General features: G+C 42.0%; 1 non-coding gene across 1 annotated transcript; it reads left to right on the top strand.

Annotated features, from left to right (window-relative positions):
* Positions 1-18820: 18820 nt before the first annotated feature.
* trnag-ucc (transfer RNA glycine (anticodon UCC)) lies at positions 18821-18892 on the top strand. The gene has a single exon. It is a non-coding gene; the product is annotated as a tRNA-Gly (tRNA).
* Positions 18893-26212: the final 7320 nt, after the last annotated feature.

Genomic DNA, 26212 nt, shown 5'->3' with positions numbered 1-26212 from the left:
ATTCTCTGCAGTATCAGATTGAGTGATGCTGTAAAATAAAGAAACCCCGAGGGACAACTTTGATCACAGTTCAGCATTCATCCACATTAAGCAGTTGCAAGATGCAGTATCAATTGTTTTCAGCCCAGAGCTACACATTACATCCCATTTCAAACTGAAAGATACAGTGTCAATTCCATCACTGTACATTGAGCTCCAGGATACAAGCCAGTCTAAAAACCTCATGCACTATCATTAGTGCTGTAAAGGTTGGGTTAAAATGATGTATCACTGATGTGTTTACAGGGAGACTGAGTCAATAGTAGTTATAACACTCTCATATTCGTTAAATAACATCTACAGAATCAAACCCAGTGTTGTCATAATTTAAATTAAATGTGACGTAAATACCTACTGAGGTATTAATGTTAAATATATTATTTGAGACCAGAAGTGAGATGCAAATGAAATACATCTGACAAATGAACAGCAGATGCACAAACATACAAGAGACTGACAGATACAGACTAAATCTCACACTCTCCTCCAGTACCACACAGAATGAATCACATGCTTACACACAGTAGCAGGGAATGTCAGACCCCTCAAACAGTACCACAGACTGATAGGTACAGACAGAATGCCACACTCACACACTACTGACATAGACAAAATGAACCACACATTCACATACAGTGCCAGAGACTGAAAAATACAGAATTAATCCCACTTATACACAGTACCAGATTCTGACAGAGAATGAATTTCTCTTTCTCTCTCACACAGAAAACACACACACATTCAGATCCAGTACCAGAGACTTACAGATAAAAAAGATAGTGCACACTGACAATAAACTACATAGACTGACAAATACTGAATGAATCCCACATTCACAAACAATACCAGACACTGAGAGATACAGAATGAACCTCACATTCACAGACAGTAGCAGAGAAAGATAGGGAAAGAATCCAACACTCTCATAGAGTAATGAACACTGAGAATGAATCCAAAACACACACACACTTTCCCATGGACAGACAGATACAGGTAGAATTTGTCACGCACAGTAGCAGACAGAGACTGATATAAATATAAAATACATCCCATGCTCACATACTGCAACAGAGACTGACAGTAACAATATTAATCCCACACATGAAAAAATAGCAGAGACTGACAGATGCAGGTAAAATACAAAAACACACACAGAACCAGACAGTGTGTGATACAGAATTAATCTCTCATTCATATTGAATCAGAGTGTCAGAGGCAGAATGAATCTCACACTAACAAACTGCATCAGGGACTGAGAGATCCAGAATCAATTTCTCTCACACAAAGATACAATAGCAGAGACAGTCAGATACAGAATGAATCCGGATTCCCATCGAGTGGCAGATACAGACTGAAAAACTCACTAACATACTATAGCAGAGCAGAGTGAATACAGAATAAATTCCACACACACGGATAACAGAGAGAGAGAAAGAGAGAAAGATCCAGAACTAATTTCACACTTACACAGTAACAGATTATGACAGCTAGAGACTTCGACCTAAACCACATACTGTACGAGAGAGTGACAGCTAGATAATTAATCCCACACTCACACACAGTAACAGACACTGACAGATACAGAATTAATCACATCACACACAGTAACAGATGCAGAATTAATTCCACAGTCACACACAGTAACAGACATTGACAGATACTGAATTAATCCCACATTCACACACAGTAACAGACATTGACAGATACTGAATTAATCCCACACTCACACACAGTAACAGACATTGACAGATACTGAATTAATCCCACACTCACACACAGTAACAGACACTGACAGATACAGAATTAATCCCACACTCACACACAGTAACAGACATTGACAGATACTGAATTAATCCCACACTCACACACAGTAACAGACACTGACAGATACAGAATTAATCCCACACTCACACACAGTAACAGACACTGACAGATACAGAATTAATCCCACACTCACACACAGTAACAGACACTGAAAGTAACAGAATTAATCCCACACAATATATTTGCTTGACATTTAAATGAAATGATGGCAACACAGTGTTTGATGCTGTTGGTTTTATTTAACTATTATGAGAGTCTTTTGAACTACTATTGTCTCAGTCTCCCTATAAACACAAGAGAGATGCATAATATTAGTCCAGCCTTTACAGCACTAATAATAGTGCATGAGGTTTTTGGACTGGCTTGTATTCTGGAGCTCAATGTACAGTGATGGAATTGACACTGTATCTTTCAGTTTGAAATGGGATGTAATGTGTAACTCTGGGCTGAAAACAATTGATACTGCATCTTGCAGCTGTATAATGTGGATGAATGCTGAACTGTGATCAAAGTTGTCCCTCGGGGTTTCACTATTTTACAGCATCACTCAATCAGATACTGCACAGAATTTTGAACTTGCATCTAAGCTGGGTGTGAGGTTACACTATTGGGATGAATATTGTTTAAACTCATACTGTAGGTTAAGTGGGTGACATTTTAATTTGTGTCCTGGAGCATCTTCCTGGTATGAATTCAACACCTTTCAATCGAGTACAGTGTATCAGATCTATCTAATATTTAATTTGTAGCTCAGCCTGCACAGAGTCTATTTCAAAATTTGATGGCAACACCAAACATGGAGGTGAGGCAAACAGTGAGGATGATATGAACCACCTGCAACAGAACGTAGATGGGCAAGTAGAATGGGCAGAAAGGTGGCAGATGGAATTTAATACTGACAAGTGTGAGGTGATGTATTTTGGCAGAAGGAAAAGGGAGAGGCAATATATAATTATTGGCACAGTTCTAAAGAATTTGCAACAACAGAGGGTCCTGAGGGTGCAAGTGCAGAGATCATTGTCGCTGGCAGGACATATTCAGAGAGTGGTTAGTAAAACATATGGGATCTTGGGCTTTATAAACAGAGGCATTGAGTACAAAGGCAGGGAGGTTATACTGAACCTTTATAAAGCTCTGGTTAGACCCCCAACTGGAGTACTGTGTCCAGTTCTGGTCACCATACCTCAGCATGGATGGGAGGGTCCTTGAGAGGGTGCAGAGGGAGATTTACCAGAATGGTTTCAGGGATGGAGGATTTTAGTTACAATGTTAGGTTGGAAAAGCTCGGCTTGTTCTCCTCAGAACAAAGGAGATTGAGGGGAGATTTAACTGAAGTGTACAAGATTTTCACAGGCAAGCTGGAAAGGGAAAAACTGTTGCCATTAATAAATGGTACAAGGACTAGGTTACACAGATTGAATGTTTTTGACCAGAGATTCAGGGGGAATATGAGGAAACACTGTTTTACACAGGGGGTGGTAATGACCTGGAACTCACTGTCCTCAAGGGAGGTGGAAGTGGAGACAATCACTGACTTCAGTAGGATGTTGGATGGTCACCTGAGAGAAATAGACTTGCAGGGCTACGGGGATCGAGCCGGGGATTGGGACTGACTGTATTGCTTCGTGGAGGGTAAACATGGAGTCAATTGGCCGAATAGCCTCCTCTGGGCTGTAAATGACTCTCTGATTCTGTTTAAATCTGATAGTTGACCTGGGATTCATGTCTCGACCTCTCAGCAGCACGGAATTGGGTTGAACTGGATACAATGTCTGTCTCTCCTGCCCTGTTTACCTTGTTGGGATTGAAAATGTGTGTCTGGATCTTGGCATCAGTGTGAGAATGATTCCTTCTGGTGTCCCTGACAGTGGAACTGGTGAGCTGTCTGTGCCTTTACACTATGTGAATGATCACGTACCTACTGTGTGTTAGAAGGAGCTGGGCTGCACGGTTCCTTGGTCCTGGGAAACATCACATCTATTCCAGTTCCTGCACAAAGGAGAAGTATTCCCTGTAAGACAAGAACAGGTGAGGGTTAGAACTTTACAGTTTCATCATTGTCATTTCCACAGTGGGAACACGGTGATACAAAGTGTCAGTGTTGGACGGCACTGCAGTACAGCAGCACAGTTTTGTTCCCCCTTACCCTGACCACAGCACAAGAACATAAGAACTAGGAACAGGAGTAGGCCATTCAGCCCTTTGAGCCCTCTCCACCATTCAATGAGATCATGGTTGGTCTGCTTCAACACCTGTAACCCTTGATGTTTTTAATATATAGAAATGTACCGATCCCCATCTTCAACATACTCAATGACTGAGCATCCACAGCCCTCTGGGGTAGAGAATTCCAAAGATTCACCAGCCTCTGAGTGTAAGAAATTCCTCCTCATCTCAGTCCTAAATGTCCTGCTCCTTATTCTGAGACTGTGTCACCTGGTTCTAGATCCCCAGTCAGGGGAAACATCCTTCCTGCATCTACCCTGTCGAGCCCTGTAAGAATTTTGTATGTTTGAATGAGATCACCTCTCATTCTTCTAAACTCCAGAGAATAAAGGCCCAGTCTGTTTAATCTTTCCTCATAAGGTAATCCCTTTATCCCAGGAATTAGTTTGGTGAACCTTCATTGCACTCCCTCGATGACAAGTTTCTCATTTTTATAGGTAAGAGAGCAAAACTGCACACAATACTCCAGGTACAGTCTCAACAAGGCTCTATTTCATTGCAGCAAGACATCTTTACTCCTATACTCATCCTCTTGCAATGAAGACCAACATACCATTTACCTTGTTAATTGCTTCCTGTACCTGCAAGTTACCTTCAGTGAAAGGAAAGATTGATTGATTGGAAAAATGACAGATTAGATAGCAGGCTTTCCCAGTGCTGTTTGATAATGTACAGTACTGCAGATTCCCAGTGCTGTCTGATCATTAGTTTACAGTACTGCAGATTCCCGGTGCTGTCTGATCATTAATCTACAGTACTGCAGATTCCCGGTGCTGTCTGATCATTAGTCTACAGTACTGCAGATTCCCGGTGCTGTCTGATCATTAGTCTACAGTACTGCAGATTCCCGGTGCTGTCTGATCATTAGTCTACAGTACTGCAGATTCCCGGTGCTGTCTGATCATTAATCTACAGTACTGCAGATTCCCGGTGCTGTCTGATCATTAGTCTACAGTACTGCAGATTCCCGGTGCTGTCTGATCATTAGTCTACAGTACTGCAGATTCCCGGTGCTGTCTGATCATTAGTCTACAGTACTGCAGATTCCCGGTGCTGTCTGATCATTAGTTTACAGTACTGCAGATTCCCGGTGCTGTCTGATCATTAGTTTACAGTACTGCAGATTCCCAGTGCTGTCTGATCATTAATCTACAGTACTGCAGATTCCCGGTGCTGTCTGATCATTAGTCTACAGTACTGCAGATTCCCGGTGCTGTCTGATCATTAGTCTACAGTACTGCAGATTCCCGGTGCTGTCTGATCATTAGTCTACAGTACTGCAGATCTGCAGTAGTGATTGATTGAAGACATCTGGTTGATCAGCATACACATAATGGCCTGCACATTGAATAGCCTGCAAAGGAAAACAAAACATATATGTTAATGTTGACAAAGTATGTTGAACAATTTCTAGCATTGACATTTAAAACATTTTTACATTAAATTTCCTGTCACTTTTTTAAAGAAAATATTCTTACCTCAGATTAATTGATGTCATGGGTGAATCACAACCCTCCAAAGCTTTCAGATTGTCCATCTATGTTTTAGATCTTTGTAAGTTTTTGTCGCACTGCCAGATAAACAATCCGCAAGTGATGCTTGTTAATTGTTTTTACACACTGGACTGTCTTGTTCCTCTATAAGATTACAGTTCAGTCTTCGAGATAAAACATCCCAGAAACCCTGATTTGAAGTATTAAAATGCAAAACAAATAATCTAAAAGTGATCAAATACAGTTATGTATTTATTGAAAATCTGTCTTCAAACTCCTTGAGTACATAAAATTAAAGATCTCAACTCCAGGAGTGGAAGTAAGTTTTTGTAAATAACTTTCAAGTACACAGTGTTTCTCTTTTCTGTCAGAAATATCAGCCTGTCTCTTCTGAGACTTTCAAAGAATGTCTTCACTCCCTCATGATTTTTAAGCAGTCTTCTCATGAGATTTTCCATTTTCTCTCCACAAAGAAAGACTTGCTCTTCTCGAGCACCTTTCACAATCTCAGGACGTCCCAAACCACTTTCCACCCAATCAAGGTCTTTGTGAATTGTAGTCACTGTTGTAAAGTAGGAAACACAACAGCCATTGTCCACAGCAAGTTCCCACAAACAGCACTGTGATAATAACCAGATACATCAGAAACAAATCGTGTCAAACCGTAAATTAAAAAGAAAATAAATAGCCTACTCCAACGAGGCACCCAATCAGCAGTGAGGTGAACATTGGATTTAGTAGTCTCAGTTACAGACATAACAGGTCAGTCGTCCCATTCACAGGCAGAGCAAGTAAGTAGTCTCAGTTACAGGCAGAGCAAGTAAGTAGTCTCAGTGACAGGCACAGCAAAAAAAAACAAAAGGTCTTATAAATTGTCATGTAAAAAAAGAATAGAGTCAACAGTGGAAGGCTGAAGGACAGTCCTCCACTGGTTGATTGTCCTTCCAGCTACACTGAAGTTCCTCTCCCTGATGCTACAGCTCGCCGGAATGCAAAGTATACTTCTAGCCAGCCTGGTCAATTTAGGGTATGTAACACTGTGTTCCTTCCACCAGCCCAACAGATCACGTTCGTTTTCCATCGCCAACACAGCAGGTCTCTGTGCTGTGTACTGCTGCACTTCATCATTTGTGTCTATTTCTTCATGAACATTCTCCCATTCAGCAAATGCAGTCACTGCTTTTTTGGCAGCTGCAGGTTCATTCTCAACCACTGTCGTTTCCTTCACCGGGTCTTCTGTTTTAATGTTTTTGATAAGTCTGCGCACTTCAGAATAAACTACTTCCCTATCATGGCTGGATAACATTCGTAGCTGATTAAATTTAGGCCAGAGAAATGTTGCTATTTTGTGCTCGTCATTTATTTTAACTTTCTTCAGAAGCCACTGTCTGTGCCGTTCCCTGACAACTGCTTGTGTTGGAGTATCTGAAGAATGTGGCATACAGAGACGTTTAAGTTTCTCAAACCACGGAATTACCAGGTTCAATGTAGGATATTGGTCTCCCTCGAGTTCCCTCTGAGCTTCATAAAATGGTCGGAGGAAATCCACCAAAAACTGCAAGACATCAGGGGTGATATTTTCCAGCCTGTAGCTTTCCCCACGCTGTTCCAGTTTCTCGTGCAGCTCATGATAAATATCCTGAATTGAATTCAGTGTCAGATACACAGTACTGTGCCTCGTTTCTTCCATTGGATTTAAAGTTTTAGACAACTGTGCAGCAAGACCAGACTGTTTAATATATGTCACCAAGTCTTTGGCATGATGTATAGTTTCTACAACATCCGGAGCTTCAGAAGATAATTCCTTTGGATCAAGTGAATGTTGAAGGACTGTGTTATATACATGGCACTGACAATCCAGACGTCGATATGGTCTAAGATCAAACACTATGTTAGTGCCTTGATCTGTCACCCAGACGAGTTTAGATAAATTTGCTGGGTCGAATCCAAATGTATTCACGAGCAGAATTAAAATCTCCTGCCTGATGTTTTTACCAGTTTTGACGTCCTCCAGTGGAAACATTGCTGTTGTTAAAACTTTGGCATGAAGTTTAAAATCTACTGTGATGTAATGACAAGTTATCGACATATAATGGATTTTATTGTAGTCGTCCGTCCACATGTCAGTTGTCATTCCCACATTCACATCCTTCAGTATGTCAGTAATCTGAGAAATTAGTTCTTTTCTCTTTTCTTTGGCCACATCACAACACCTTCTTGAAACTGTACTTGGATTTGGTAACACACTTGATGCTGATACTTGACCGTATGTCGCACCCACATTGATAAGCTCTTGTGCTAGCTCAACAAACCCTTCACCAGAAACAGTTTGGAAAGATCGAATATCTTTGCAACAGAAACTCACGCATTTGTCTATAATTTCTGATTTCTTGTGAGTGGGTCTGTTTTTTTTTCTTGTCCGTACAAAGGAAGTTAAGTCTGACCGACTTGGCCCTGCTGTGGGTCGAGTACATCCTTTTACAGTGTGTCGCTGCAAAGATGAATTTCCTGTCTTTTTGCTGTGATATTTTAGTAGAAGTTTGCAAGATTTACATTGTACAAATCCACTTGAACTTTTACTATTGCGGAAAACAACAACATTGAAATGTTCCCACAAGGAAGATTTACGTTTTCCAGCTACAGGACTTTCCACTGCTAAACATTCTCCAGTAGACAGCATTTGTTTTACATCCATAGTGTACAGTAATGTAAAATCACCTTTGGACACATATAGTCGGGTCTAGTTGTGTTTGGGTCAGGCAGCCAGGCGTTAAGTCAGATTTCTACTTCCAAGTCCTATTGTTGAAGGGAAAACAAGCAGACATTGTTTAAAATGTGTCCTTAAACTTCTCACCTCGTCTTTAAACAATCGCCGCATCGTTAGTGCGGCCATTTTTTTCTGCTGTTCACTGTCCAATAACAATGAACAGAGAGACTCTGGATCTGAACCAGGAACATTCATTACAGTTTGGAGACAGAAAGTAGCAATGATTTTCAATAGTGAGTACTTCTCATTCTGTCTCTCTCACCCTGTCCAGACACTGCCTGAGAAATACCTCTCTCTTCTCCTGACTCACTCCATGTCCCAGGACCAGTACCTGCTAAAGGCCTGCGACCAGACCCGAACCAGACAGGACCTGACGACATGTGTCGGGTTTGGGTCGGTCACTCTTCCGGGTCGAGCTCTTGGGCTCGGGTCGGACAAACACAGTATTAATCGGACATGAAAGGTTGTTTAAAAAGATGAAGATTGGAGCCACGAAGTCAGTGAGTGTTTGGTCATGAGTCAGTAAATATCATTATACATTACCTAGACTCCTGCTTTACAGGTTGAAATACTTGTTGCAAGTTTATCCAGTGAGCAGCTGAGATGCAAAGAGCAGGAATGTTCAGTGATTAATTATTACAAAATGATTATAAAGTATACAGTATTTATATTAAAAATATAACCTGCTCACTGTCAGGACTCTAGTCCAGACACACACAGTACCTGACCGAACCACAGCGGACCCGAACCCGACCCGACCATCCCTTCACTTCCCTTCCTGACACCCAACCTGCAAGATGCTGCAGCGCATGCGTTTTGAGGGCAAAGTGACGGCACCGGCTCACTGCGCAGACTCAATTCCGACCCGGATTCCCAGTTCGGCTCAGTTTTTTAAAATTTCAATACTGACCAGCAGAGACTGACCGAGTGTGTCCGACCCGAACCCGAACTGGACCCGAGCCCGAAAGCCGGAGCCGCAAGCTGGGCCCGAGCCGAGGCGGACACATGTGCTCGGGTCCCGTTCGGGTTGGACTCGGGTATCCAGGCCTCTAGTGTCCATTCCACACAGTCCCCGACTCCCGCTGAACTTCCCCGCTATTCAATGTTAATCTCTGAACACATCTGCAGACTCGCTCCCAAACCTGGTGTTGCTGCTGGAAGCAGATGTTGTTTGTTCACTTACCCCGGGACCCGGATGTCTCCATTCGCAGCTGATTTAAACAATCTTCCGCTCACTCACTGAATGACGCTCAGAGACAGTGTTGGGGGAAGGGGAGCGCATGCGCTCTACGCTCCATTATGACGTCCCAGTGGGCGGAGCTATATTGCGCTTGCGCAGATCTCTGCAACAATTCAGCGTTCAAAACTCAATGGGAACTTTCCCCATTTCACCCTCATCAATGTGTGAACAATGAAACTGAACATGGGGTTAGGGTGGAGGGAGGGTGGGGAGGGGTGGAGGGAATCTATAACCTAGAAAGCCGGGAGCTGATCCCATTTAGATGTTCAAATTGCCGTCTCTCCCTGCAGGGTGTTTCTTATTATTGAGACCCTCCTCTCAAAACAATCCGACAGAAACATGGGAGGAAGGAGGGAGTCGGTGTGTTTGCTGGGACCTTGTAGAATTCATTTCAGTCAGCAAAGGTTTGTCTAACCGGAGTGAAACCCGCGGTCAATGTGAGTAATACCGAATGGTGATCTTCATCGTTTCATTCTAAACAAGAGAGACACGGAGCTGCCGCGATTATACTGGACACACAAACACAGTGACAATAGAGCCCGTCCCAGAGTTTCAGCTCCTGGTTGTTAAATGTCCTCATGTACACAGTCTTTGCTGTGAATCTCTGGAGTTAGTTGCCGATTCCTATTCCTGTATCCCTGAAACACTCGGAGCCAGGAGATCCTCACACTCCATTTTGAAAGATTTATTGACAGGAATTTTTCCAAACTTTGGCTGAGTCGATCATAACCTGCTGTTCAATCATAGTATTATTCAAGGAATTAATGAGACATTCCGTTCACTACTTGGGTCTTGAACTCGGTTTGAGCAGATCAACAAGTGAAAGGTTCAGCATTTTTCCAGATATAACAGACAGAGCTGGATAGAGGGACTCAGGGTTAATCCTGCACACACAGGGCAGTTTGAGTGACAGTCACACAGGGACGGGAACTGATCTCGATTCCGTTGCCTACTCACCCGACAAGGACAGTTCGGGACTGACTAAACATCCAACTCACTATAATTCAGGACTGGAGAAAGACAGAGGCTTGTCCACTCCATCTTTCCTTACTGTATCTGGAACATTATGTGAGGGAAAGTGTTCCAGTACCTCTCACTCTCAGACAGCAACTGACATGTGTTCAGACAGTCAGTGTTCGTCTTTCACTTACCATGAATAGGCGCCTCTTCAAGAACCTGTAAATCCAATATCCCGAAGCAGCTGTTCTACTCAGAACTTGGTCATGGCAGGAGAACCCCAGGAGGACAGTGGAAACACTTCAGAGATGTCCTCAAATCATCCCTCATTTGGGAAGACTTTGTACTCTTCAGGGATATTTGTCAGGAACATGCAAAGGTGAACTCGACGCAGCGAAGGCAGCGAAGGGAGCACCCACACGTCCGATGCAGTCATTTACCTGACCCTTCCAGCACCACCTGTCCCTGATGTGACAGAGTCTGCAGATCATGAATTGGACTTATCAGCCATTTCAGAACCCATCAAACTGGAGTGGAAAAAAGTCATCCTTGATCGCTAGGGACTGTCTGAGATGGAAGAGAATAAATAGGCCAATATAATGATCAGCAATAATAATGAACTGGATAGGGAGGAGATCGAGAGCAGGGCGATAGAATAGGGAGGGGAAGTGGCCTGTGACGTTTATATAATGTAACACATTGACAGAGATCCTGTTCTATTTGGGTAAAGACTTATTCAAGATAGAAAAACGTAAACAATCTCACGCTGACATATTGTACCAGAGACAACCTCTCTATTATTTCCAAACTCAAAACAGGGCCAGATTATAAACAAATACTGTATTTCTCACTGAACCACTTTTACCTGTTGGACTCTCTGCAGATTCGCAGGACAAGGCCATTCAGATATATTTTCAGTCACTAAGAGATTCATTCTGATGACATTAAGCAGAGACTATCAGATGTTTAACTTTCATCCCTCAAACACTCGGATTCACTTTTACACTTCGACGAGATCCGTTTGGACAGTTTAGGAGCCGCCCCCTCACCCCTCCTCCGCTTTATTCCGACCATCTTCCAGTCTCAGTGTCACACACGTTACCATTAATTTGCTTTTGATCAATATAATTCAAAGGTTGTTTGCAGCGACAATCATTGAAATAATGATGACAGTGATTTGTAATTCTTCTTTTGGGCCTCCTTATCTCGAGAGACAATGGATACGCGCCTGGAGGTGGTCAGTGGTTTGTGAAGCAGCGCCTGGAGTGGCTATAAAGGCCAATTCTGGAGTGACAGGCTCTTACACAGGTGCTGCAGAGAAATTTGTTTGTTGGGGCTGTTGCACAGTTGGCTCTCCCCTTGCGCCTCTGTCTTTTTTCCTGCCAACTACTAAGTCTCTTCGACTCGCCACAATTTAGCCCTGTCTTTATGGCTGCCCGCCAGCTCTGGCGAATGCTGGCAACTGACTCCCACGACTTGTGATCAATGTCACACGATTTCATGTCGCGTTTGCAGACGTCTTTATAACGGAGACATGGACGGCCGGTGGGTCTGATACCAGTGGCGAGCTCGCTGTACAATGTGTCTTTGGGGATCCTGCCATCTTCCATGCGGCTCACATGGCCAAGCCATCTCAAGCGCCGCTGACTCAGTAGTGTGTATAAGCTGGGGGTGTTGGCCGCTTCAAGGACTTCTGTGTTGGAGATATAGTCCTGCCACCTGATGCCAAGTATTCTACGAAGGCAGCGAAGATGGAATGAATTGAGACGTCGCTCTTGGCTGGCATACGTTGTCCAGGCCTCGCTGCCGTAGAGCAAGGTACTGAGGACACAGGCCTGATACACTCGGACTTTTGTGTTTTGTGAATAAACATCCCATATCCACCCTATCACCATGATTACAAGCAGGCAGAGCCAGGGGAAGGAAAAAACTCGTAATAAAGACTATTATTTTTGATATCAGTGGTGAGTTAATAGAGGACAACCAGTACGGATTTGCTCAGGGCAAATCATGTGCTGCTAACATGATTGAATTCTTGTGGTAGAAGTTACTGAAGGTAGTACAGTAATTATTGGATACATGCTCTTCCAAAGGCATTCAATCAAGTAGTGAATAACAGACTTACATGGAGAATAGAAATGCATGTTAAAATTGACACTGGTATCCTGAGATAGTAGTTGGTTCAAGGATAGGAGGCAATTCTGTGACCTTGTCTTAATTACACCTTCTCCTTTGTTATCTCTTGCCCACTCCCGCTTTACTTGCTTATAACCTTTTACAATTCTAATATTTGCTCGTTCTGAAGTAGGGTCACTGACCTGAAACGTTAATTCTGCTTCTCTCTCCACAGATGCTGCCAGACCTGCTGAGTATTTCCAGTATTTCTTGTTTTTATTTCAGATTTCCAGCATCCGCAGTATTTTGCTTTTATTTTAGAGTTTAGTCGTGAACTGATCCTTTCTGCTGACTGGGCAGAACTATGCAGTGGGGTGATGCAGAAAACTGTCCGAAGAACATTACTTCAATAGGGCCCACAATGTTGAAGTTTGAGGAGGACAAAATACACAGCAATGTATGCAAATATTAAAGAGCTGTAAGTTTCAGGTAGATATTACCTGAACAGAGGTGAGACAGAGAATACCCAACCCGTCACACCTTTAGATTCCTGACCAAGATAGACCTACAAGGTACAAACTCAGGTTCTGTGACCAAGTCAGAGAGTTTATTAGTTTTTACTAAGATGTACAAAGTTAATACTTAACAATGGTAATAGATATTCAGTAACACACAACACCCGTTCTTGTTTCTGTGCTTGCTGCCGCACGGACTTCTCTCCTTCTTCATCCCTTGCTGTGTTTTTTTGACTGTATTCTATCTTCTCCTTTTAAGTACCAACGATCTTCTGTTGACCCCTCTCTAAGTGTGATGACGATGTCCTGTAACACCCTTTCTTTTATCCTTCTTGTGGTGCAAGGATGTTACCATATTAGTTTTGAATTGTTCCAAGTGTCCTAATTGGTCCAGGTTGACATCATTGTTTGACACTAGTTAGTTAATGGTTGAATCTACACACATTACAGATGCTTCCCGATTCTTTCTATTTTAGCAAGGATCCTAAAGGTTACATTCTTGCTGATCCCAGACATTTTTTTCTTTAATTCTGCCTTTATCCCATCTCTCTCCCTGCAAGGAGTGCTGGTGACTCTCCCATTGTTCTCACAAAAAGGTTTAAACAAATTATAGCCTTGAAAACACATTTCATAATAAAGCAAGCAACAGATCAAACAGACTTCAATATATTGATGTACAAAGCATATCATTAATCCTATTATTTTAGCTGTCCTTATTTGTCACAAACGTAAAATATGTCACGGTCCATCGCGCCCACATTGTGGATTCTCCTCCAGCTACATGACTTGCCTTTTTTTTTCCTTTGGCTACGTGCATCTTCCACACTGACACATCTCTCAACATGACATTTTAACATAGTTCAGTGAAGATGACCGTCATGCTTTACAATCCAACATTAACATTGCAGTTCTTGCATAAATGTAAACTATGAAAATACTCTAAACTTTACACAGCGGTGAGCAGTGTTCAGGTGATACAGAAAATCTGGTGCGTTGGGCAGAGACAATCAGTTGATCTATCAAAGTCTCTTGATGTAATGCTCCTATCTATACTACTTACAACACAACTATTCTTTTGTTATTGAAAAGCTTGGATAGATGGCTCTGGACTATGTTATCTAAGTAAGTGGTTGTTCTCCTTCTTTTTCTTTTTTTCTTCTTTTGGGCCTCCTTATCTCAAGAGACAGTTTATACGCACCTGGAGGCGGTCAGTGGTTTGTGAAGCAGCGCCTGGAGTGGCTATAAAGGCCAATTCTGGAGTTACAGGCTCTTCCACAGGTGCTGCAGAGAAATTTGTTTGTTGGGGCTGTTGCACAGTTGGCTCTCCCCTTGCGCCTCTGTCTTTTTTCCTGCCAACTACTAAGTCTCTTCGACTCGCCACAATTTAGCCCTGTCTTTATGGCTGCCCGCCAGCTCTGGCGAATGCTGGCAACTGACTCCCACGACTTGTGATCAATGTCACACGATTTCATGTCGTGTTTGCAGACGTCTTTATAGCGGAGACATGGACGGCCGGTGGGTCTGATACCAGTGGCGAGCTCGCTGTACAATGTGTTTTTGGGGTTCCTGCCATCTTCCATGCGGCTCACATGGCCAAGCCATCTCAAGCACCGCTGACTCAGTAGTGTGTATAAGCTGGGGGTGTTGGCCGCTTCAAGGACTTCTGTGTTGGAGATATAGTCCTGCCACCTGATGCCAAGTATTCTCCAAAGGCAGCGAAGATGGAATGAATTGAGACGTCGCTCTTGGCTGGCATACGTTGTCCAGTCCTCGCTGCCGTAGAGCAAGGTAATGAGGACACAGGCCTGATGCACTCGGACTTTTGTGTTCCGTGTCAGTGCGCCATTTTCCCACACTCTCTTGGCCAGATTGGACATAGCTGTGGAAGCCTTACCCATGCGCTTGTTGATTTCTGCATCTAGAGACAGGTGATATGACTTCTCTCCTTCGTCTTCCTTTGCTGTGTTTTCTTGACTGTGTTCTACCTTCACCTTCCAAGAGGTAACGATCTTCTGTTGACCCCTCTCATTGCAGAAACTGACCGATACAGAGTAAAATCAACCTTCACATACCAGGAACTGACAGGTACAGAGTAAAATCAACATTCACATACCACAAACTGACAGGTACAGAGTAAAATCAACATTCACATACCAGGAACTGACAGGTACAGAGTAAAATCAACATTCACATACCAGGAACTGAAAGGTACAGAGTAAAATCAACATTCACATACTAGGAACTGACAGGTACAGAGTAAAATCAACATTCACATACCAGGAACTGACAGGTACAGAGTAAAATCAACATTCACATACCAGAAACTGACAGGTACAGAGTAAAATCAACATTCACATACCAGGAACTGACAGGTACAGAGTAAAATCAACATTCACATACCAGGAACTGACAGGTACAGAGTAAAATCAACATTCACATACCAGGAACTGACAGGTACAGAGTAAAATCAACATTCACATACCAGGAACTGACTGATACGGAGTAAAATCAACATTCACATACCAGGAACTGACAGGTACAGAGTAAAATCAACATTCACATACCAGGAACTGACAGGTACAGAGTAAAATCAACATTCACATACCAGGAACTGACAGGTACAGAGTAAAATCAACATTCACATACCAGGAACTGACAGATACAGAGTAAAATCAACATTCACATACCAGGACCTGAAAGGTACAGAGTAAAATCAACATTCACATACCAGGAACTGACAGGTACAGAGTAAAATCAACATTCACATACCAGAAACTGACAGGTACAGAGTAAAATCAACATTCACAGACCAGGACCTGAAAGGTACAGAGTAAATTCAACATTCACATACCAGGAACTGAAAGGTACACAGTAAAATCAACATTCACATACCAGGAACTGAAAGGTACAGAGTAAAATCAACATTCACATACCACAAACTGACAGGTACAGAGTAAAATCAACATTCACATACCAGGAACTGACAGGTACAGAGTAAAATCAACATTCACATACCAGGAACTGACAGGTACAGAGTAAAATCAACATTCACATACCAGAAACTGACAGGTACAGAGTAAAATCAACATTCACAGACCAGGAACTGACAGGTACAGAGTAAAATCAACATTCACATACCAGAAACTGACAGGTACAGAGTAAAATCAACATTCACATACCACAAACTGACAGGTACAGAGTAAAATCAACATTCACATACCAGGAACTGAAAGGTACAGAGTAAAATCAACATTCACATACCAGGAACTGAAAGGTACAGAGTAAAATCAACATTCACATACCACAAACTGACAGGTACAGAGTAAAATCAACATTCACATACCAGGAACTGACAGGTACAATACAGATCGTTGGCCGGTATTTATTTTAAGGCAGGGAATTAAAAAGTGACACAATGATCGAACCGATCCATGAATGTTCTTGTCGGAGATCTCGAAATTACCTCCAGCTGAAATGTTAGCAGTTGGTATTCAAATTACTGCAGTAAATTGATTCTTTCAGAGAGGCTGTCAGTGGATCTTAAAAGAGCCGGTATGCTTGGTGCTTTATTGTTGTACATTGTGGAGATCTGCAAGGAGCTGTTGTGCTTGGTCACCCCAATGTCCAATCGCAGGTCAAATTTATGTTGCAGTATTTTACAAAGGAAAAAAATGTCAAAGCCATTACTGAATAGAAGTTGATAAAATATTCTCATCATCCAATCAGATTCATTCTCCTGCTCGTTCGACGTCGCCCTGGAGCAAGTTTGTTTCATTCAAGTGTTTCTCCAATTTCCTATTGAAATCATTGATTGTCTCTGCTTCCACCACACTTGTAGACAGACATTGCAGTTGCAATGTAGCAGGTAAAGCAAAATGTGCTTCCTCACATTTCCCTGCATCTCTTTCCCAAAACCATCAATCTGTGTCTCCTAGTCCTTGTACCATCAACTAATGGGAACGGGTTATCCTTGTCTAACTTACCTACACCTGCATCAGATCTCCCCTCAATCCACATTGCTGTAAGGAGAACAACCACTTACTTAGATAACACAATCCAGAGCCATCTATCCAAGCTTTTCAATAACAAAAGAATAGTTGTGTTGTAAGTAGTATAGATAGGAGCATAACATCAAGAGACTTTGATAGATTAACTGATTGTCTCTGCCCAACGCACCAGATTTTCTGTATCACCTGAACACTGCTCACCGCTGTGTAAAGTTTAGAGTATTTTCATGGCTTACATTTATGCAAGAACTGCAATGTTAAGGTTGGATTGTGAAGCATGACGGTCATCTTCTCTGAACTATGTTAAAATGTCATGTTGAGAGATGTGTCAGTGTGGAAGATGCACGTAGCCATAGGAAAAAAAAAGGCAAGTCATGTAGCTGGAGGAGAATCCACAATGTGGGCGCGATGGACCGTGACATATTTTACGTTTGTGACAAATAAGGACAGCTAAAATAATAGGATTAATGATATGCTTTGTACATCAATATATTGAAGTCTGTTTGATCTGTTGCTTGCTTTATTATGAAATGTGTTTTCAAGGCTATACTTTGTTTAAACCTTTTCGTGAGAACAATGGGAGAGTCACCAGCACTCCTTGCATGGAGAGAGATGAGATAAAGGCAGAATTAAAGAAAAAAATGTCTGGGATCAGCAAGAATGTAACCTTTAGGATCCTTGCTAAAATAGAAAGAGTCGGGAAACATCTGTACTGTGTGTAGATTCAACCATTAACTAACTAGTGTCAAACAATGATGTCAACCTGGACCAATTAGGACACTTGGAACAATTCAAAACTAATATGGTAACATCCATGCACCACAAGAAGGATAAAAGAAAGGGTGTTACAGGACATCGTCAGCACACTTAGAGAGGGGTCAACAGAAGATCGTTGGTACTTAAAAGGAGAAGATAGAATATAGTCAAAAAAACACAGCAAGGGATGAAGAAGGAGAGAAGTCCGTGCGGCAGCAAGCACAGAAACAAGAACGGGTGTTGTGTGTTACTGAATATCTATTACCATTGTTAAGTATTAACTTTGTACATCTTAGTTAAGCCTAATAAACTCTCTGACTTGGTCACATAACTTGAGTTTGTACCTTGTAGGTCTATCTTGGTCAGGAATCTAAAGGTGAGACGGGTTGGGTATTCTCTGTCTCACCTCTGTTCAGGTAACATCTACCTGAAACTTACAGCTCTTTACTATATGCATACATTGCTGTGTATTTTGTCCTCCTTAAACTTCGAAATTGTGGGCCCGTTAAAAACATTGTTCTTCGTACAGTTTTCTGCGTCACTCCACTGCAAAGTTCTGCCCAGTAAGCAAAAAGGATCAGTTCACTACGAAACTCTAAAATAAAAGCAAAATACTGCAGATGCTGGAAATCTGAAATAAAAACAAGAAATGCTGGAAATACTCAGCAGGTCTGGCAGCATCTGTGGAGAGAGAAGCAGAGTTAACGTTTCAGGTGAGTGACCTTTCATCAGAATATTTGCAGCACTTTCTGTTTTTATGTCAGATTTCCAGCATTCACAGTATTGTATTTTTGTTGACGTAAACGTGTTGCTCAGGTACAAGTTGAAATCATTGTACAGCATTCTATTAATCAAAACGCTGGAACAACACAGTACAGTAAGCGATGGTGGTATAGTGGTGAGCATAGCTGCCTTCCAAGCAGTTGACCTTGGTTCGATTCCCGGCCATCGCAACCTTAAATTGCAGGTTTACTTTATGTTGCAGTATTTTACAAACGAAAAAAATGTCAAAGCTTTGACAGAATTGAAATTGATAAAATATTCTTATCATCCAATCAGATTCATTCTCCCGCTTGATTGGCGTCACCCTGGAGCAAGTTTGTTTCCTTCAAGTGTTTCTCCAATTTCCTATTGAAATCATTGATTGTCTCTGCTTCCACCACACTTGTGGACAGACATTGCAGTTGCAATGCAGCAGGTAAAGCAAACAGTGCTTCCTCAAATTTCCCTGCATCTCTTTCCCAAAACCATCAATCTGTGTCTCCTAGTCCTTGTACCATCAACTAATGGGAACGGGTTATCCTTGTCTAACTTACCTACACCTGCATCAGATCTCCCCTCAATCCACATTGCTGTAAGGAGAAGAACCACTTACTTAGATAACACAATCCAGAGCCATCTATCCAAGCTTTTCAATAACAAAAGAATAGTTGTGTTGTAAGTAGTATAGATAGGAGCATAACATCAAGAGAATTTGATAGATTAACTGATTGTCTCTGCCCAACGCACCAGATTTTCTGTATCACCTGAACACTGCTCACCGCTGTGTAAAGTTTAGAGTATTTTCATGGCTTACATTTATGCAAGAACTGAAATGTTAATGTTGGATTGTGAAGCATGACGGTCATCTTCATTGAACTATGTTAAAATGTCATGTTGAGAGATGTGTCAGCGTGGAAGATGCACGTAGCCATAGGGAAAAAAAAGGCAAGTCATGTAGCTGGAGGAGAATCCACAATGTGGGCGCGATGGACCGTGACATATTTTACATTTGTGACAAATAAGGACAGCTAAAATAATAGGATTAATGATATGCTTTGTACATCAATATATTGAAGTCTGTTTGATCTGTTGCTTGCTTTATTATGAAATGTGTTTTCAAGGCTATACTTTGTTTAAACCTTCTTGTGAGAACAATGGGAGAGTCACCAGCACTCCTTGCATGGAGAGAGATGAGATAAAGGCAGAATTAAAGAAAAAAATGTATGGGATCAGCAAGAATGTAACCTTTAGGATCCTTGCTAAAATAGAAAGAGTCGGGAAACATCTGTAATGTGTGTAGATTCAACCATTAACTAACTAGTGTCAAACAATGATGTCAACCTGGACCAATTAGGACACTTGGAACAATTCAAAACTAATATGGTAACATCCTTGCACCACAAGAAGGATAAAAGAAAGGGTGTTACAGGACATCGTCAGCACACTTAGAGAGGCATCAACAGAAGATCGTTGGTACTTAAAAGGAGAAGATAGAATATAGTCAAAAAAACACAGCAAGGGATGAAGAAGGAGAGAGGTCCGTGCGGCAGCAAGCACAGAAACAAGAACGGGTGTTGTGTGTTACTGAATATCTATTACCATTGTTAAGTATTAACTTTGTACATCTTAGTTAAGCCTAATAAACTCTGTGACTTGGTCACATAACTTGAGTTTGTACCTTGTAGGTCTATCTTGGTCCGGAATCTAAAGGCGAGACGGGTTGGTATTCTCTGTCTCACCTCTGTTCAGGTAACATCTACCTGAAACTTACAGCTCTTTACTCTATGCATACATTGGTATGTATTTTGTCCTCCTTAAACTTCGAAATTGTGGGCCCGTTAAAAACATTGTTCTTCGTACAGTTTTCTGCGTCACTCCACTGCAAAGTTCTGCCCAGTAAGCAAAAAGGATCAGTTCACTACGAAACTCTAAAATAAAAGCAAAATACTGCAGATGCTGGAAATCTGAAATAAAAACAAGAAATGCTGGAAATACTCAGCAGGTCTGGCAGCATCTGTGGAGAGAGAAGCAGAGTTAACGTTTCAGGTGAGTGACCATTGATCAGTATATTTGCAGCACTTTCTGATTTTATTTCAGATTTCCAGCATTCACAGTATTGTGTTTCTGTTAACATAATCGTATTGCTCAGGTACAAGTTGAAACCATTGTACAGCATTCTATTAATCAAAACGCTGGACCAACACAGTACAGTAAGCGGTGGTGTTATAATGGTGAGCATCGCTGCCTTCTAAGCAGTTGATCTGGGTTCGATTCCCAGCCATCGCAACCTTAAATTGCAGGTTTACTTTATGTTGCAGTATTTTTCAAACGAAAAAAATGTCAAAGCTTTGACAGAATTGAAATTGATAAAATATTCTTATCATCCAATCAGATTCATTCTCCCGCTTGATTGGCGTCACCCTGGAGCAAGTTTGTTTCCTTCAAGTGTTTCTCCAATTTCCTATTGAAATCATTGATTGTCTCTGCTTCCACCACACTTGTGGACAGACATTGCAGTTGCAATGTAGCAGGTAAAGCAAAAAGTGCTTCCTCACATTTCGCTGCATCTCTTTCCCAAAACCATCAATCTGTGTCTCCTAGTCCTTGTACCATCAACTAATGGGAACGGGTTATCCTTGTCTAATTTACCTACACCTGCATCAGATCTCCCCTCAATCCACATTGCTGGAAGGAGAACAACCACTTACTCCAAGCTTTTCAATAACAAAAGAATAGTTGTGTTGTAAGTAGTATAGATAGGAGCATAACATCAAGAGACTTTGATAGATTAACTGATTGTCTCTGCCCAACGCACCAGATTTTCTGTATCACCTGAACACTGCTCACAGCTGTGTAAAGTTTAGAGTATTTTCATGGCTTACATTTATGCAAGAACTGCAATGTTAAGGTTGGATTGTGAAGCATGACGGTCATCTTCACTGAACTATGTTAAAATGTCATGTTGAGAGATGTGTCAGTGTGGAAGATGCACGGAGCCATAGGGAAAAAAAAGGCAAGTCATGTAGCTGGAGGAGAATCCACAATGTGGGCACGATGGACCGTGACATATTTTACGTTTGTGCCAAATAAGGACAGCTAAAATAATAGGATTAATGATATGCTTTGTACATCAATATATTGAAGTCTGTTTGATCTGTTGCTTGCTTTATTATGAAATGTGTTTTCAAGGCTATACTTTGTTTAAACCTGTGTGTGAGAACATTGGGAGAGACACCAGCACTCCTTGCAGGGAGAGAGAAGAGATAAAGGCAGAATTAAATAAAAAAAATGTCTTGGATCAGCAAGAATGTAACCTTCAGGATCTTTGTTAAAATAGAAAGAATCGGGAAACATCTGTACTGTGTGTAGATTCAACCATTAACTAACTAGTGTCAAACAATGATGTCAACCTGGACCAATTAGGACACTTGGAACAATTCAAAACTAATATGGTAACATCCTTGCACCACAAGAAGGATAAAAGAAAGGGTGTTACAGGACATCGTCAGCACACTTTGAGAGGGGTCAACAGAAGATCGTTGGTACTTAAAAGGAGAAGATAGAATATAGTCAAAAAAACACAGCAAGGGATGAAGAAGGAGAGAAGTCCGTGCGGCAGCAAGCACAGAAACAAGAACGGGTGTTGTGTGTTACTGAATATCTATTACCATTGTTAAGTATTAACTTTGTACATCTTAGTTAAGCCTAATAAACTCTCTGACTTGGTCACATAACTTGAGTTTGTACCTTGTAGGTCTATCTTGGTCAGGAATCTAAAGGTGAGAAGGGTTGGGTATTCTCAGTCTCACCTCTGTGCAGGTAACATCTACCTGAACCTTACAAATCTTTACTATTTGCATACATTACTGTGTATTCTGTCATCCTCAAACTTCGACATTGTCGGCCCGATTGAAGTAATGTTCTTCGTACAGTTTTCTGCGTCACCCCACTGCATAGTTCTACCAGTCAGCAGAAAGAATCAGTTCACTACTAAACTCTAAAATAAAAGCAAAATACTGCGGATGCTGGAAATCTGAAGTAAAAACAAGAAATGCTGGAAATACTCAACAGGTCTGGAGGCATCTGTGGAGAGAGAAGCAGAGTTAACATTTCAGGTCTGTGACCCTACTTCAGAACGAGCAAATATTAGAATTGTAAAAGGTTATAAGCAAGTAAAGCGGGAGTGGGGCAAGAGATAACAAAGGAGAAGGTGTAAATAGGACAAGGTCACAGAATAACCTCCGATCCTTTAACCAACTACCATCTCAGGATACCAGTGTCAATTTTAACATGCATTTCTATTCTCCATGTAAGTCTGTTATTCACTACTTGATCGAATGCCTTTGGAAGAGCATATATCCAATAATTACTGTACTACCTTCAGTAACTTCAACCACCAGAATTCAATCATGTTAGTCGCACATGATTTGCCCTGAGCAAATCCGTACTGGTTGTCCTTTATTAACTCGGCACTGATGTCAAAAATAATAGTCTTTGTTACCAGATTTTTCCTTCCCCTGGTTCTGCCTGCTTGTAATCATGGTGATAGGGTGGATATGGGATGTTTTGTACAAATCACTGTCATCATTATTTCAATGATTTTCGCTGCAAACAACCTTTGAATTATATTGATCAAAAGCAAATTAATGGTAACGTGTGTGACAGTGAGACTGGAAGATGGTCGGAATAAAGCGGAGGAAGGGGTGAGGGGGCGGCTCCTAAACTGTCCAAACGGATCTCGTCGAAGTGTAAAAGTGAATCCGAGTGTTTGAGGGATGAAAGTTAAACATCTGATAGTCTCTGCTTAATGTCATCAGAATGAATCTCTTAGTGACTGAAAATATATCTGAATGGCCTTGTCCTGCGAATCTGCAGAGAGTCCAACAGGTAAAAGTGGTTCAGTGAGAAATACAGTATTTGTTTATAATCTGGGCCTGTTTTGAGTTTGGAAATAATAGAGAGCTTGTCTCTGGTACAATATGTCAGCGAGAGACTAGTTTACATTTTTCTATCTTGAATAATTCGTGTACCAAATGGAACAGGATCTCGGTCAATGTGTTACATTATATAAACGTCACAGGCCACTTCCCCTCCCTATTCTATCTCCCTGCTCTCGATCTCCTCCCTATCCAGTTCATTATTATTGCTGATCATTATATTGGCCTATTTATTATCTTCCATCTCAGACAGTCCCTCGTGATCAAGGATGACTTTTCTCCACTCCAGTTTGATGAGTTCTGAAATGGCTGATAAGTCCAATGCATGATCTGCAGATTCTGTCACATCAGGGACAGGTGGTGCTGGAAGGGTCAGGTAAATGACTGCATCGGACGTGTGGGTGCTCCCTTCGCTGCCTTCGCTGCCTCGAGTTCGCCTTTACATGTTCCTGACAAATATCCCTGAAGAGTACAATGTCTTCCCAAATGAGGGATGATTTGAGGACATCTCTGAAGTGTTTCCACTGTCCTCCTGGGGTTCTCCTACAATGACCAAGTTCTGAGTAGAACAGCTGCTTCGGGATATTGGATTTACAGGTTCTTGGAGAGGCGCCTATTCATGGTAAGTGAAAGACTAACACTGACTGTCTGAACACATGTCAGTTGCTGTCTGAGAGTGAGAGGTACTGGAACACTTTCCCTTACATAATGTACCAGATACAGTAAGGAAAGATGGAGTGGACAAGCCTCTGTCTTTCTCCAGTCCTGAATTATAGTGAGTTGGATGTTTAGTCAGTCCCGAACTGTCCTTGTTGGGTGAGTAGGCAACGGAATCGAGAGGTGTTCCCCTCCCTGTGTGACTGTCACTCAAACTGCCCTGTGTGTGCCGGATTAAACCCTGAGTCCCTCTATCCAGCTCTGTCTGCTATATCTGGAAAAATGCTGAACCTTTCACTTGTTGATCTGCTCAAACCGAGTTCAAGACCCAAGTAGTGAACAGAATGTCTCATTAATTCCTTGAATAATACTATGCTTGATCAGCAGGTTATGATCGACTCAGCCAAAGTTTGGAAAATTTCCTGTCCATAAATCTTTCAAAATGGAGTGTGAGGATCTCCTGGCTCCGAATGTTTAAGGGATACAGGAATAGGAATCGGCAACTAACTCCAGAGATTCACAGCAAAGACTGTGTACATGAGGACATTTAACAACCGGGAGCTGAAACTCTGGGACGGGCTCTATCGTCACTGTGTTTGTGTGTCTGGTATAATCGCGGCAGCTCCGTGTCTCTCTTGTTTAGAATGAAACGATGAAGATCACCATTCGGTATTACTCACATTGACCGCGGGTTTCACTCCGGTTAGACAAACCTTTGCTGACTGAAATGAATTCTACAAGGTCCCAGCAAACACACCGACTCCCTCCTTCCTCCCATGTTTCTGTCGGATTGTTTTGAGAGGAGGGTCTCAATAATAACGTTGCGTTTGATAAGGTTCCCCACGGTAGGCTATTGCAGAAAATACGGAAGTATGGGGTTAAAGGTGATTTAGAGCTTTGGATCAGAAATTGGCTAGCTGAAAGAAGAGAGTGTGGTGGTTGATGGCAAATGTTCATCCTGGTGTTTAGTTACTAGTGGTGTACCGCAAGGTTCTGTTTTGGGGCCACTGCTGTTTGTCATTTTTATAAATGACCTGGAAGAGGGTGTAGACGGGTGGGTTAGGAAATTTGCGGATGACACGAAGGTCGGTGGAGTTGTGGATAGTGTCGAAGGGTGTTGTAGGGTACAGAGGGACATAGATAGGCTGCAGAGCTGGGCTGAGAGATGGCAAATGGAGTTTAATGCGGAGAAGTGTGAGGTGATTCACTTTGGAAGGAGTAACAGCAATGCAGAGTACTGGGCTAATGGGAAGATTCTTTGTAGTGTAGATGAGCAGAGAGTTCTTGGTATCCAGGTGCATAAATCCCTGAAAGTTGCTACCCAGGTTAATAGGGCTGTTAAGAAGGCATATGGTGTGTTAGCTTTTATTAGTAGGGGGATCGAGTTTCAGAGCCACGAGGTCATGATGCAGCTGTGCAAAACTCTGGTGAGGCCGCACCTTGAGTATTGCGTGCAGTTCTGGTCACCGCATTATAGGAAGGATGTGGAAGCTTTGGAAAGGGTGCAGAGGAGATTTACTAGGATGTTGCCTGGTATGGAAGGAAGGTCTTACGAGGAAAGGCTGAGGGACTTGGGGTTGTTTTCGTTAGAGAGAAGGAGGAGGAGAGGTGACTTAATAGAGACATACAAGATAATCAGAGGGTTAGATAGGGTGGATAGTGAGAGTCTTTTTCCTCGGATGAGGATGGCAAACACGAGGGGACATAGCTTTAAGTTGAGGGGTGAAAGATATAGGACAGATGTCAGAGGTAGTTTCTTTACGCAGAGAGTAGTAGGGGCGTGGAACGCCCTGCCTGCAACAGTAGTAGACTCGCCAACTTTAAGGGCATTTAAGTGGTCATTGGATAGACATATGGATGTAAATGGAATAGTGTAGGTCAGATGATCGGCGCAACATTGAGGGCCGAAGGGCCTGT

The sequence above is a fragment of the Heterodontus francisci genome, chromosome 45 (genome assembly GCF_036365525.1).
Source record: "Heterodontus francisci isolate sHetFra1 chromosome 45, sHetFra1.hap1, whole genome shotgun sequence".
Lineage (NCBI taxonomy): Eukaryota > Metazoa > Chordata > Chondrichthyes > Heterodontiformes > Heterodontidae > Heterodontus > Heterodontus francisci.
This window is presented reverse-complemented; position numbering and strand designations above follow the sequence as displayed.